Here is an 11,876-nt window from a genome sequence, read left to right as displayed (position 1 = left end):
GCAAAACCACTAAAGTCTGTTGTGGGCACACAGCTTTGTGGATTCCTCCATCATGCGATTTAGATTGGAGATATGGGGAAACATTTAGCAGGGAACCTTCAGATCACTAATAGTTTGCAGAGAAGTAAGGGAAGAAATTTATGCCAATAAAATGAGAAGGTCAAAAGCCAACACTATACTTTGAATACTAAACGGACTAGCACTGCCTGGATATGTTCAATCACTTCCATATTTTTACTGCAGCTTGATTCCAAATTTTACTTTTAAATCCTAAGGTTAAAGCATTGGACACAAAGTAAATGTGACCCAGCTTTGGTAACAGCAATAACCGGTAAACAGCAAGTAAAGCAGAACACACAGCACTGATAGCTAACATCTCATTGAGTTGTTGGGAGTTTTTGAGACTCCCAAAGTAAAACTTAGTAATAATTACTAAATATTACAAAAGGAGATTGATTTTATTTGGTACCCGTACCAAACACTACGGCACAATTTACTGCAATTGTTTATTTTGTTGGCTATATGTAAATAGTAGAACACAGAAATAATGTTTTGAAAATTAATTGAAGCAGAAGACAAACAAAATCTGCTAGTCTCATCTACAAGAGTCAAGAGGGAGAGATTAAGCAATACTACTACTTGAACCTTGCTAATTCATAAAAAAATTTCTGGATTATTTCATCTACTTTGCAAGACAGTAAAGTAATCCAGTCCCTGATCAATTATGTTTGCTGCAGCAGCACCTCTACACAAGACAGCATCCTGCAAGAACTGCTTCACTATTGCTTAGTGTGGAACAGACTGGCGAGCCTCATGGGGGTAAAGCACTAGATAGAAAAGACAGGGTGTATGGTCAATATGGGTTTGATCACTACAGTATCAGAGGTACCACCTCTAACTGCAAAAGATCACCTCCAGAGAAGCAATTCAGTGTAGAAAGAAGCCTCATTAACATCAATACCTTGCTAGTGTCAGAAAGCAAAAGCTCTGCAGTCTTACAAGGCATAGCTATGGAAGGCAGGGCAACAGCAATTTTCTAATTTGATAGTAATATACACAAAATACTTGAGTGCTTCTCTGTTCAGATCTCCAACAAAACTTACTCTACAGTAAGTAGAAATTTTGGATATTTTAGGGACAAAACCTCTCATTGCTCCAGATTCATTAATATTTTTCTCCACAACACCTGTTGCTATTTAGGCAGGACATAGGTCTACTGAAGAAAGGCCCTTCGCTGTCACCTACCTTAACTCTTAGCTACTGGCCAGAGGGTAATACAGAGCTTACACTCAGAGCTAAAGAAATCAGAATTAGAAGTCTTTTTCCTCAATGAATTGGGCGTGAAAATGTGTGATGCACTCTGTGACCTAAGCACACCACTTCCTCCTTGTAAAATGTTTTATTATCTTATGTTGTGGTTACAGGAGAAACAGTACAAATATGGGTGTAGCCAAAGCATGCATTCCACACCCATCTGCATTATTCCTGATGAACTGTTAATAGTGGGCCATTTGCAGAAGCTGTCCCATGCACATCCCACATATGAGCTGGGTGTAAGGTTTTCTTTGGCTTCACATGATGATCCTTAAGGGGGATCATCTCTGCCAATGAGCCATCAAGGACCCCCCATAATATTCTATGGCTCATAGGAATACATCATCCCATTGTGAAAATGCCCACCCTGGGGGAGGTACCAAACATTCTCTGCCTGTATATATGACACCACCATCACCACTGGACACCTGGAGGGGGACCAGACTTTCCACAGGACCACGTCTTTTGACAAGACTGCAATCATGTCTCAACAGCACTACAACCACTGCTTAATTGGACTGAGACCACCACCCTGATTAATAGAGGCCACGTTGTATCCTGTGGTTTTAAGCCAGTTTTCTGCATTCATTGCATTTATTGTAACCTTTCTATTAAATTTTAACTTCAACTTAAAGTCTCTTGCAAGGTATTTGTGTGGGGTTAACTTCTCCTGCTGGCTTACCCTCAAGCTGGCACAGCTTATTAAAAATAATACCTAAATACACTATCTCATTACAGCTGAGTGACCTTAACTCTTCTCCATGTATTTTTGCTATATGTCCAGAGGGCCATAATCCTTAAAACCCCTCTATTAATTACCTTGATTAGCTGTGCAAAACACAGTTAGTTTTTGATGTGCAGAACTCTTTACCTTTTTATCACCAGTTCCAAGTTTTGAAGTATCAAAGGACAGAGGTATCACCCCCTGATCACAATCACACAAAAAGGCATGAAATTAAGAGGTGTATCCATCCTGAACCCAAAGAGAGTGCCCCTCTCAAATGCAAAATCTGGCCTCTGTAAACTGTAGTACAAGGTTTCTCTTCCAGTCAGCAAAGAGTCTATGCCACCTCCTGATTGTATTTGTGGGTTTTGACAAGTTGAAGAACTTGATGCTGATTTCATTCTCCTGCTGCAGCCAGAGAGCTCTGCTGTGGGCACAGTTCTGCTTTATGCCACCAGGTATTCCAGAACCCCCCTGCATACACAGGCTCCTCACAATGGCTTTGTTGGGGTTGGGATTGGCATTACTGGGATGGCTTAACTGCACAGCCATCTCTAGGGGTCTTCATGAATGAAAATCTTCCAAACTAGAAAAACTAAGTAAAATAACTGTTATGCTAATTCCACTACTCACCCAGCAGGAAAAAAAGCACTTTATGACTGATTTTTGGCAGTAATTTTACTCAGTATTGCCCAAAAATACTGAAGCAAAAGCAGTTACCTGTGCACAACTCTGGCATTAGAGTGCTATTGCTAGCTGATTCCAGTTCCAGAAGTTAACTGAATGCTCAAAATCTCCTTTCACTCAAAAGTAGGATCAGTTAAATGTTGAAAGAATGGATGTCATTTTGAATTCATCACCAACAGAGTTAACAGGCTTCAGCGTTTTATTACTTTGCAATATAACCCAAAGAATATTGCTGTTACTGAGATCTACCATGATTGCCTATAAGAGAAGCACAGCTATTTTACTGAGAGTACAAGCAGGAGCCTCAAAGCTTAAATTGTGGCCTTTTTCCTAATGTTCACAATAAAAGAAGCGCAGCATAATTAACTATATTTAAATTTGGCTTTCTGTCAGGGGTAAACAAAATTAACCTAAAAGATTACCATGATTACAAATTATGTGCATTTTTTCCAGATGTGGAGTTTACAAAGTTCCTAAGTGGCAGCATTAAAAATCTATAAAACTCAAATGTTATTACAGAATTGAGACCTTTACAGAGGAATCACAGTTTTCAAATACAAGTATGAATCCTGTTTTCTCAACCAAATCCTAATATTTAATATGGAAAGCATAGCTGAATACCTATTTTTTCAGAAAATGTAACAGTTTCCTTATGAATGATGAAATTTCAAAGGTTATTAGCTTTTCAAAGGACTAAATGCCAGCAGCCTGTGGATTGAAAAATGTTTTATTGCAAGAGTGATGTGCTAGAATGTGCTACTTCACTTTCTTATTAAATATTTCTGGTTAAACGAAAAAATGTGCCACAGACTCCTGCTAAATGCTCCTCTCACCAGCAATACTAAGGACTCATCCTCTGGACCTGATAAACCCAGGTAAGCTCATGGACAAGCTTCCCCCTATCCTGTTGGATACAACTTTTTACTTGACTCTAAAATGAGATCATGAAATTAAAAATATGTGTAATAAACAGAGGTATCTTTATAGTAGATGTTGCTGTGCAGGAGTTTGAGCCCAGCTTGCTCCACAGGTAGCATGCCAACAGCCTGTGTGTGACTGCTATGTGGCCACATAGCTCTGACTCCGGACCGGAGGCAGGCGAGGCGTACAGCAGCCTAAGGTGCTCTCCCTCGCGGCGTGGCGGGGAATGCAGCACCTTGGGAGGCAAGGCAGACAGCCGCAGGAACGAGGCGCAGGCACGAAGAAGGCAAACGAGGCAGACGGTTCTCCGCAGCGCGGGAAACAGATCCACTCAAAAAGGGAGGAAGGCTGCAGAAAACTGTCCAGAGGGGAGGGGTGGACAAAGGTTATAAAGGACTCTAAAAGGGTGGAGCAACCCACCCCCTGGCCAGTAACATAACAGAACACAATGATTGATACGAGGCAGCAGCAAATGGGAGATGTGTTAGGGAGGGACAGCAACCCCTGCTCCAATCACTCCCTGCCCAGAGTGGAAGGTTCTAGGGAAAGGGTGTGGGCAGAGAGTGATGGACAGGGAGGTTGCCAGGGAAACATAGGAGGGGTTTACAGAGTAACTATAGAAACAGGGGAGGGAACAAATGATCGACTGAAAGGGTTGGGACAGTCTCCTGGCAACCAGGGAGAGTGACAGGGCAGTGGCCGGAAACAAGGGCCCAGGCAGAACCATTTAACATAAGTGAACAGGGGGCGCAGAACATACAAACTTAGTACAGACATTAAAATATAACTTCAACATTAAACTTATACAAAACATAACTGTGAACAGAAAAGTGGCCGCGCTGCAACAGTAGTCTCCTAATTTAATTGCACAGCATCCTGTTGGTTGTCCAGCAGTTTCTTAAGATTTCAGTATTATAGACCTGGGATGGTTTTGCCTCTCTAACAGCACTTGTGTCTTCAAAATATAATCAGTAATAGAATCTTGGTATTTTCTGCTCTGGAAAGATTTTCCTTTTGCAGCATGATTGGACATGGCATAAAACAGACAAAAGCTTTCAGCTGGGGCAGTAAGAGCTGCGGAACTTCTTACAGGGTGAATGTTCTCTCCTGTGAAAAAAGCAAGCTATCATAGTGTGGTTTGATTTTCGCCTAAAAGCCACCTCCATATCAGGGGGCTTCATCAGTATTTACAGCAATGCTGGAATAGTCAAGGCATTTCTAAGGGATGAATATAGAACTTATTAATCAGATGAAAATTTGAAGTCACTAATGTCTCTCTCATTTTTTGTGTGTTGCCAGTAAGTAACCAAGAAGCTCCTCCTTTGCTTGGTCTACAGCAAAGTTAATGAACCCCCATAGGACAGATACAGTTTACACACCAAGACTGCTTATGCTGACACAGCTTATTACTACTGCCACAAATGAAATAAACTGTATTGACTTGTTTGTGAGAATGAGTTGCATTTGCACCAGACATTTACTCTGCTGGTATGAAAATGCCCATTATTTTATTTTTTACCCCACAAGCCTCAGAGACATCACTGGACTTGGATGAGCTTTTTGCATCTACCTGTCCCAGTGCCTTTCCCTCTCCCTCCTCTGTTGGAGAGGCCATTTCATAACTGACTGTGTTGTTTATGAGTTGGCGGATAGCCATAAGTTATTTGGGCATTTGTTTTTCACTGTTCCTAAAAATGCTTGGGGGAAGAGGCAAGGGAAGAAAATTAAATTCTTATTTTTATTTAATCAGACCTCAGAAACTTGTTTTGGAATGTAATTGGCAGGAATACGATCTGGGTGGAAAATTTTGATTTAGCATTTCACACATGCACAATTCTCAAAGACATGTAATAACTCCTAAAACAGGTTGCTGCGGACTAAGGAGACTATTTCCTTCCCCTTGTGCCTATCCAGTCCAAAATACTGTGGTCATAGATTAAAATTCTTGATAACCCAAAAGATTCTTATATTATTTCATAGCTTCCAGTGTGTTTCTGCTCTCTCTTGATCTATATCAAGGAGATTGCAAAGACAAACAACTTTGCAGAAGTAGGAATGGTAGTCACACTAAAGAAAGTATTTGTATTTGCTGGAAAAGGAGAGTCATGCAGCAGAGAAGCACATATCAAAACGCAGATATGACTGAATTCACCTATTTTAGTATACAGGTGCTCTGTATTCTTGCAAGTTTCATAACATAAGCTGCAAGCAGCAACTGCCAGAGAGAAAAGAACTAAATACATCTTTTCTGCTTCTTTTTAATACAGAAGTAAAGACCAAGACTTCTGTTATACGTTGGAACGGCAAATTCTACCCATCTGGTCAAAATTTTAGGAGATAACAAGAAATTGGTATTTGGGAAAAAATCAAAGAGGTTTTAACATCTGTTTCAAAATTATGAAAAGATGATTCTTCTGAAAGTTTAAGTACACTTTATACTATTGCCTGTGACATAAGGAACAATTATCCTCTTATTTAAGGGAGGACCATCCTGGTTTTAAGGAACACTTCTGCACCTCCTTATAGAGTAGGAAAACATATAACAAAGCAAATACATTTATGAAAGCAGAAATGTCTCATAACTATATGTCAATCTCAACACCTTATTTACTCCCTTCTGTATCAACTCCAGGCATAATTTTAAACATCAGATTTGAAAATGCAGTATCAGATGCCAACACCCTTCCCAAGATCTTTACAGCAGTAGTGTCAACTGCCTGATGAAGGAAGATGTAATTATTCATGTACAAAGCCATTACTCAAGTTAACGTTCATAACAAATAATTCATAAATTTGAAATAAATCAACCAGAAAAGAGGATTTTTTCCCCCTGAACTTACAAATTTTGCAAAACTATAAAGAAAAAACTGCAATAACTAAATAATTGTAATCTCTACGTTCTCTGGCCTTTTTCATCCTTTATTCATGAATCTGTAGCTCCCATATTTTAAGCTTTTCTTTGGCAGAACATCACCACCTAGTGATCATGTGTGCTTACAGGAGCTTCCAGAAAGCTGATTAGAACCCCAAAACAGAAGGCTGATGGGGAGAGAAAAAGAAAATTTAAGTGAAGAAAAATCCTTTTTTTATTTACATTGGAAACAGTTCCTAAGGAAGATTGAATAGGACACTCTAAAGTAATATAAGAAGATTTTTAGAGACTGATTAATTGAATAATAGTTAAGTAACAATATTATTTGGATAAGAAAATGTATCCTTTTAGCTGACAGTATCTCAGATAAATTTATTTCATTAATATCAGGTAAAATTAAAATTAAATTTACATGTAAAATACTAAGAAAGAGGAAATTCAGACTTTTTAGGAAAACCCTCCCAGTAGTGACAGCTATTAAGTGGAAATAGCATCTTGATTACATGTTATACCCTAAAACAAGGCTAGTACACATCATAGAATTAAAACCCATATTTACCAGCATCTCATACAGTCCAGTTGGTAAGTTTCTTCAGAATTTTTTTTTGGCTCTGAGACACCTAAGAATCAAGATGGAGGTCTCATTTGTAGATAAACTTCTCCCAAGCAAATCACTTAGTATTGCAATCATTGTTAAAGTGTTTCTTTCTGTGAGACCATACTGCCACTCCAGTTATACTCTGTTCACCTTTGGAGTAATTTTAAAAGGCAGAAATACAAAATAAAGACTAACTCAGTATATATTTTCTAAATATTAAATATTCTAAATATTCTAAACAAAAAAAAGGAAACATACCAAATTTTTGCAGATATGTTCAGAGACTTATAAAATTAAATGTCATTGCTATGTTGAGCTAAATAAAGTAAAAGATAACAAAAGATAACACACATTTAAAAGCCAGCCACATTGAACTGTTCCCTAGAATGTTTCTCAAAAGTGGACATACCTGGAGTTTTCAGCTTGTTCAAACAATGAACACAGGTATAACTAACACAGAGGAGCCACACAAATCTGTGCAAAAAGCAAGAAAGTATTTCAGACAATGAAATTGCATTGCAGTCAGTTTAACCAGGGAAGAATCACCTCAACAAAATGGTTTCTTTTCAGGAAGTTCACTTCAGAATATTCATAAATGCTTTGCCTCTTTAAATGCTTGCTAAAGCTTATTCTCCCAAATCCTTCTGCTTAGAAGTGCACTGGAAGGATCATATTTATGCCTTTCCTGCCAATAAAGTTCAATTCCAGGCCCCATTCTGGAGTTTTCTCAATTACATTTTCTACGGCTGTAAGTGGGAATCTCAAGCAAGAGCTGTAGCAAAGGGAAAATTAAAGTCCATGACCTGTCCTAAGCAGGAGGTTCCAAAGAACTGCCCAAAAGAGAAGGCAAGCCACACCAAGCCTAGGTGCAAAGGGACAGAGGCCAAAGCTTCACTACTCCTGCATACGAGGGGCTCACCCCTTGCGAGGCACAGGCCTTTGGTAAGGGGCCAGTGCAGGGCTGCCAGAGGGGAACCCATGGCCTCAGCAGGGCTCAGGCTGCCCACAGCCAGCATCCCTCCCACTTCAGGTGGGCACTCCGGGCTCTGAGTGCCACTCTGCCTGCATGGGGGGATGCCCTGAGCATTAGTGGCCCACTGCCAGCACCGGCTCAGGCTCCAGAGATGCTGGCTGGCCCTGAGCCTGCTCAGCCTCCCATGGGAGCAACACAGGTGGAGAATGCCAGAAGAGAAGAGGCCCGCACTGTGTTTGTGTCTCAAACACTGCCAACTGCATGGCTGTGGAGTCAGCCAAGGACCTGGTGAAAACATGCGAGAGCTGTTGGGAGGAACCCAGCACTATTGGTAATAACTGCACATCAGAAAGAACAACTTGTGGCCGGAGAAGGGGGCCATGCAGAGGTAGGACACCACTCCTCTAGGACAATATCCTTGTTCTAGTGCCTGGAGGTAAACACAACACAGTACAGCAAAACAGTAAGAATAAAGCCAAGAAGTGAGCATAGGCTGTAGAGCAGAGTCAAGATCATGCAAGAACCACCACAAAGCCTCTGACCTATTTCCAGAAAGGTCTGAAAAAATGGACTGTGCATGACAAGTAATTGGCATACAAAGCAAGAAACCTGGTTTCCGAGCAAAAAAATGAAGCCCCTAAATCCTGGGCAGTGCTTACAGGACCATGGACATCTATTTTATCATCTGCATCAATGACAGAACCAGGAACGACATCCCATCATCTGGGTTGATGATGGAACCAGGATTGCTGGTCTCTTTTTCTCTCCCTTTTTCTTTCTCTCTCTCTCCTTCTCTTTAATCCACCTCTCCTTTTCTCCCTTGTCTTTCACCATTCCCCTTTCTACCAAACCCTCTGCCATGCGTATATAGGGTAGGCTAGGACTCACATAGCAATTTCCATGCCAAGTGTGTAATCTAGAACTGGGACTAGTAATCTCTCATGCACTTTTTTTTCTTTCCCTCCCTCTGTTTAATTAATGTTTTATTCTCTGCTTTCCCTTTCACCCTGCCCTTTCTCCCAAACCCTCTGCCTTGTGTATAGGACAGGGTATGGACTAACATAAACACAGCAATTTCCATGCCAAGTGTGTAAGTTACTAATGAAACTTGGTGAGGTTTTGCAGACCCTGTCACTTTTGCTGTTCCTTTTGATCATGAGCAGTTACGAGTATTGGATACTTGCTTCCCCGTAAAGGGGGATTCACAAGGGGGTGGTTTCACCATGGACACACTAATAAAATTCTGTCTCAAGAAGTTTTCTTCCTCCCATTTCTGGGAATCTCCTGGACCAGTCCTGCAGGAGAGGATCACAGAGATGCCAATGGAGGAGAACACGATCCCCAGCTGTTGGGGCAACCACAGTGAGCAGGGCACAGCCACAACCTCTTAGAGCTTGGGGGCTGCACTGCGCTGCACCTCATCCCATGGCACATACACCATGCACAGGAGCTGTATTCCTGTACAAGTCTCCCATGTGGTCTCCACTGGGATCCAGAGGCCCAGCCAGCAGTCAGCTGCCCCACAGGACCAGGCACACAGCATGCCTGTGTCAGTTCCCCTGAGAAAGCAGGACCCAGAAATGCCTTTGCCCAGCATGGAGGAGAACATCAGCAGGACACCTCTGCCAGACCCTGAGAAGCATAAGAAGGATCAGAGAGTCATCTCCCAGACAGAGCCTTCTCACGTGGTGAACACCAGCAGCCAGGTAGCCATTGCACATCCCAGGAGACCTGCATCAAATACTGGAGTTATATCACAGGAAATATCCCTCACAAGAAACTGCCAGGATTTAATTATTTGGACTACCTCCCAGATATTACTCCCCAGGTAGATCTGGCACCCTTTTCTACACCTGATACAATCCTGAGGAACTTTTATCAGGTATTAAGCTTTCACCAGACCTATCTAAGAAGGTCTGTTTGTTTTGCCTAACACAGTAGGCCACTTCTCACATTACATTTCATTTAGGCCTTGGATCACCACCAAAATGGTAGACAGCTGATTTTTTTCTCTAATTTAAGACCTCCAGAAGCAGTGTATCAGCCAGATCTATCCCTTCTGTATTTGGTACTAATTACCTGTAATCCAGCCAAACAAAGTATAAAAGCCCAGCTGCAGCAAGTAAAGGAAAGACAGAGACACCTATTTTAATGAACACAAGAATCAGGAACCATTGTGTAACTCAGCTTCTCTCCAGTTTGGATCTGGATCTTAGTTCCATGCCGTACTTATCCTCACTTGAAATTAAAGCAAGGAGGTCCTTAAGATCTTCTAAATCCAGAGATACTATTTTGTCTTACCTCTGTTACTCAGCACCTTCCCTCCTCCAACCAAACCCAAACTTTAATGGCTCCCTTAAACAGTAAATAGATACATCCCGATTGCCCCACAGGCAACTGGGAATGCTCCAAGAGACTGCAGAACAACTGCAGAGCCACTACAAGCAAGATCAATACAAAAGCTCTTATCTACAGTTTCATTACAAAATTTTTCATACAGGTTATTTGACAGGATGAAGACAATTAAAAAAAAACCCCAAAAACTGAAGGACAGAGAAAGGCACCAAGTCTAAAAAAATCAGTTTATGCCAAGTACCTTGTTCAATGAGAACACTGAGAAGCTGAACATTTTAGTACAGATTTTCTGCCTCCCTTCCATCAGTTTCAGATCTAGGGAAAAAACTACGCATTCCAGCCTCTACTCCTACAAAGAAATAAGTTTACCTCTTAGGGTCCTTTCAATAAGGATTCCTCCAAATGCCATGTTAATGAACAGTAATGATCACTTTGATCAGGTAGAGAGAAAAGGTAGCAGTCAGAGAGGACATGGCAAGCATGCCCTAGGCCTGTTTATGAAATTATTGCATCTTGATTGACATAGAGAATTAGCAACATGCCAAAAATCTGACTGTTTTCTAAGAGCAGGGTTCCTGTAGGTTATATTTACTATTTTTACATAAGTTAAATAGGGTGCTAAACAAGTAATAATTGTCTTCCTAGGAAAAAAAAATGTGAGAGATGGATTTTAAAGAACACTACTTGGTGCAAATGAGTCTTCAGTTCTGGATTCAAGATGAAAACATACTATACATGTATTTTTTAAGATGTTTCTTTGGTTTTTTATGCCTAAAGATCCCTTTTCTTTTAAATCTTTGGATACCTTTTCCATCTCGTTATCTTTCACAGCCATTCATATCCTTGGCAGCTTTTTTATTGACTGCACAAGGCCCTGCAGTAGCCTGTTTCAGGTCTAACTTAAATTTCTAATGATGCTGTGCCAGAGTTAATGAATACATGGGATAGTCTGAACTATAAGAACATCCTAAGAAGACATGAGAAATTAAGTAGAAGCTCAGAAGCAGAAAAAGCTTTCAGTTTAACTCAAGAATGAGCAACATTGCTGACAGTGAGCAGACTGAATTTGCAACAGCCTTACGTTACAGTATGTTAATGACTAAGGAAAAGCCCAATAAATGAAAACAGCAGTAGTATAGAAGAAAGATATGAACTTGAAAGGCAAGGTTGAAGACTACATTGAAAGATGAAGCAACTGGTGCCAATGTACTGGCAATTATTTTTTATTTTTTATAAAAGAAGTAGAAATCTTATAACAATGCTCAAGTTAGTGAACTATTAGAATACCATTTGGCCACAGGCCTCTCAAAGATTGTTTCAGCTTGTCAAAGTGTGAGTATTTTTACGTGCAAAAAAATTGAAACTGGAAATACCACTGGATCAATCCACACTAAAAAAAGTCTCATGCTCCTTTCCCTTCTGTATTTAAACT

General features: G+C 40.5%; 1 long non-coding RNA gene across 1 annotated transcript; it reads right to left on the bottom strand.

Moving 5' to 3' along the window:
- Positions 1-3,051: 3,051 nt before the first annotated feature.
- Positions 3,052-11,799, bottom strand: LOC115915312. The gene is made up of 3 exons (XR_004061496.1): positions 7,526-11,799; positions 7,078-7,138; positions 3,052-4,004 (listed from the first exon to the last, which is right to left on the bottom strand). It is a non-coding gene; the product is annotated as an uncharacterized LOC115915312 (long non-coding RNA).
- Positions 11,800-11,876: the final 77 nt, after the last annotated feature.

Source organism: Camarhynchus parvulus, chromosome Z (genome assembly GCF_901933205.1).
Source record: "Camarhynchus parvulus chromosome Z, STF_HiC, whole genome shotgun sequence".
NCBI lineage: Eukaryota > Metazoa > Chordata > Aves > Passeriformes > Thraupidae > Camarhynchus > Camarhynchus parvulus.
The sequence above is the reverse complement of the archived record's forward strand: the minus strand, read 5'-3'. Positions and strand labels throughout refer to the sequence as shown.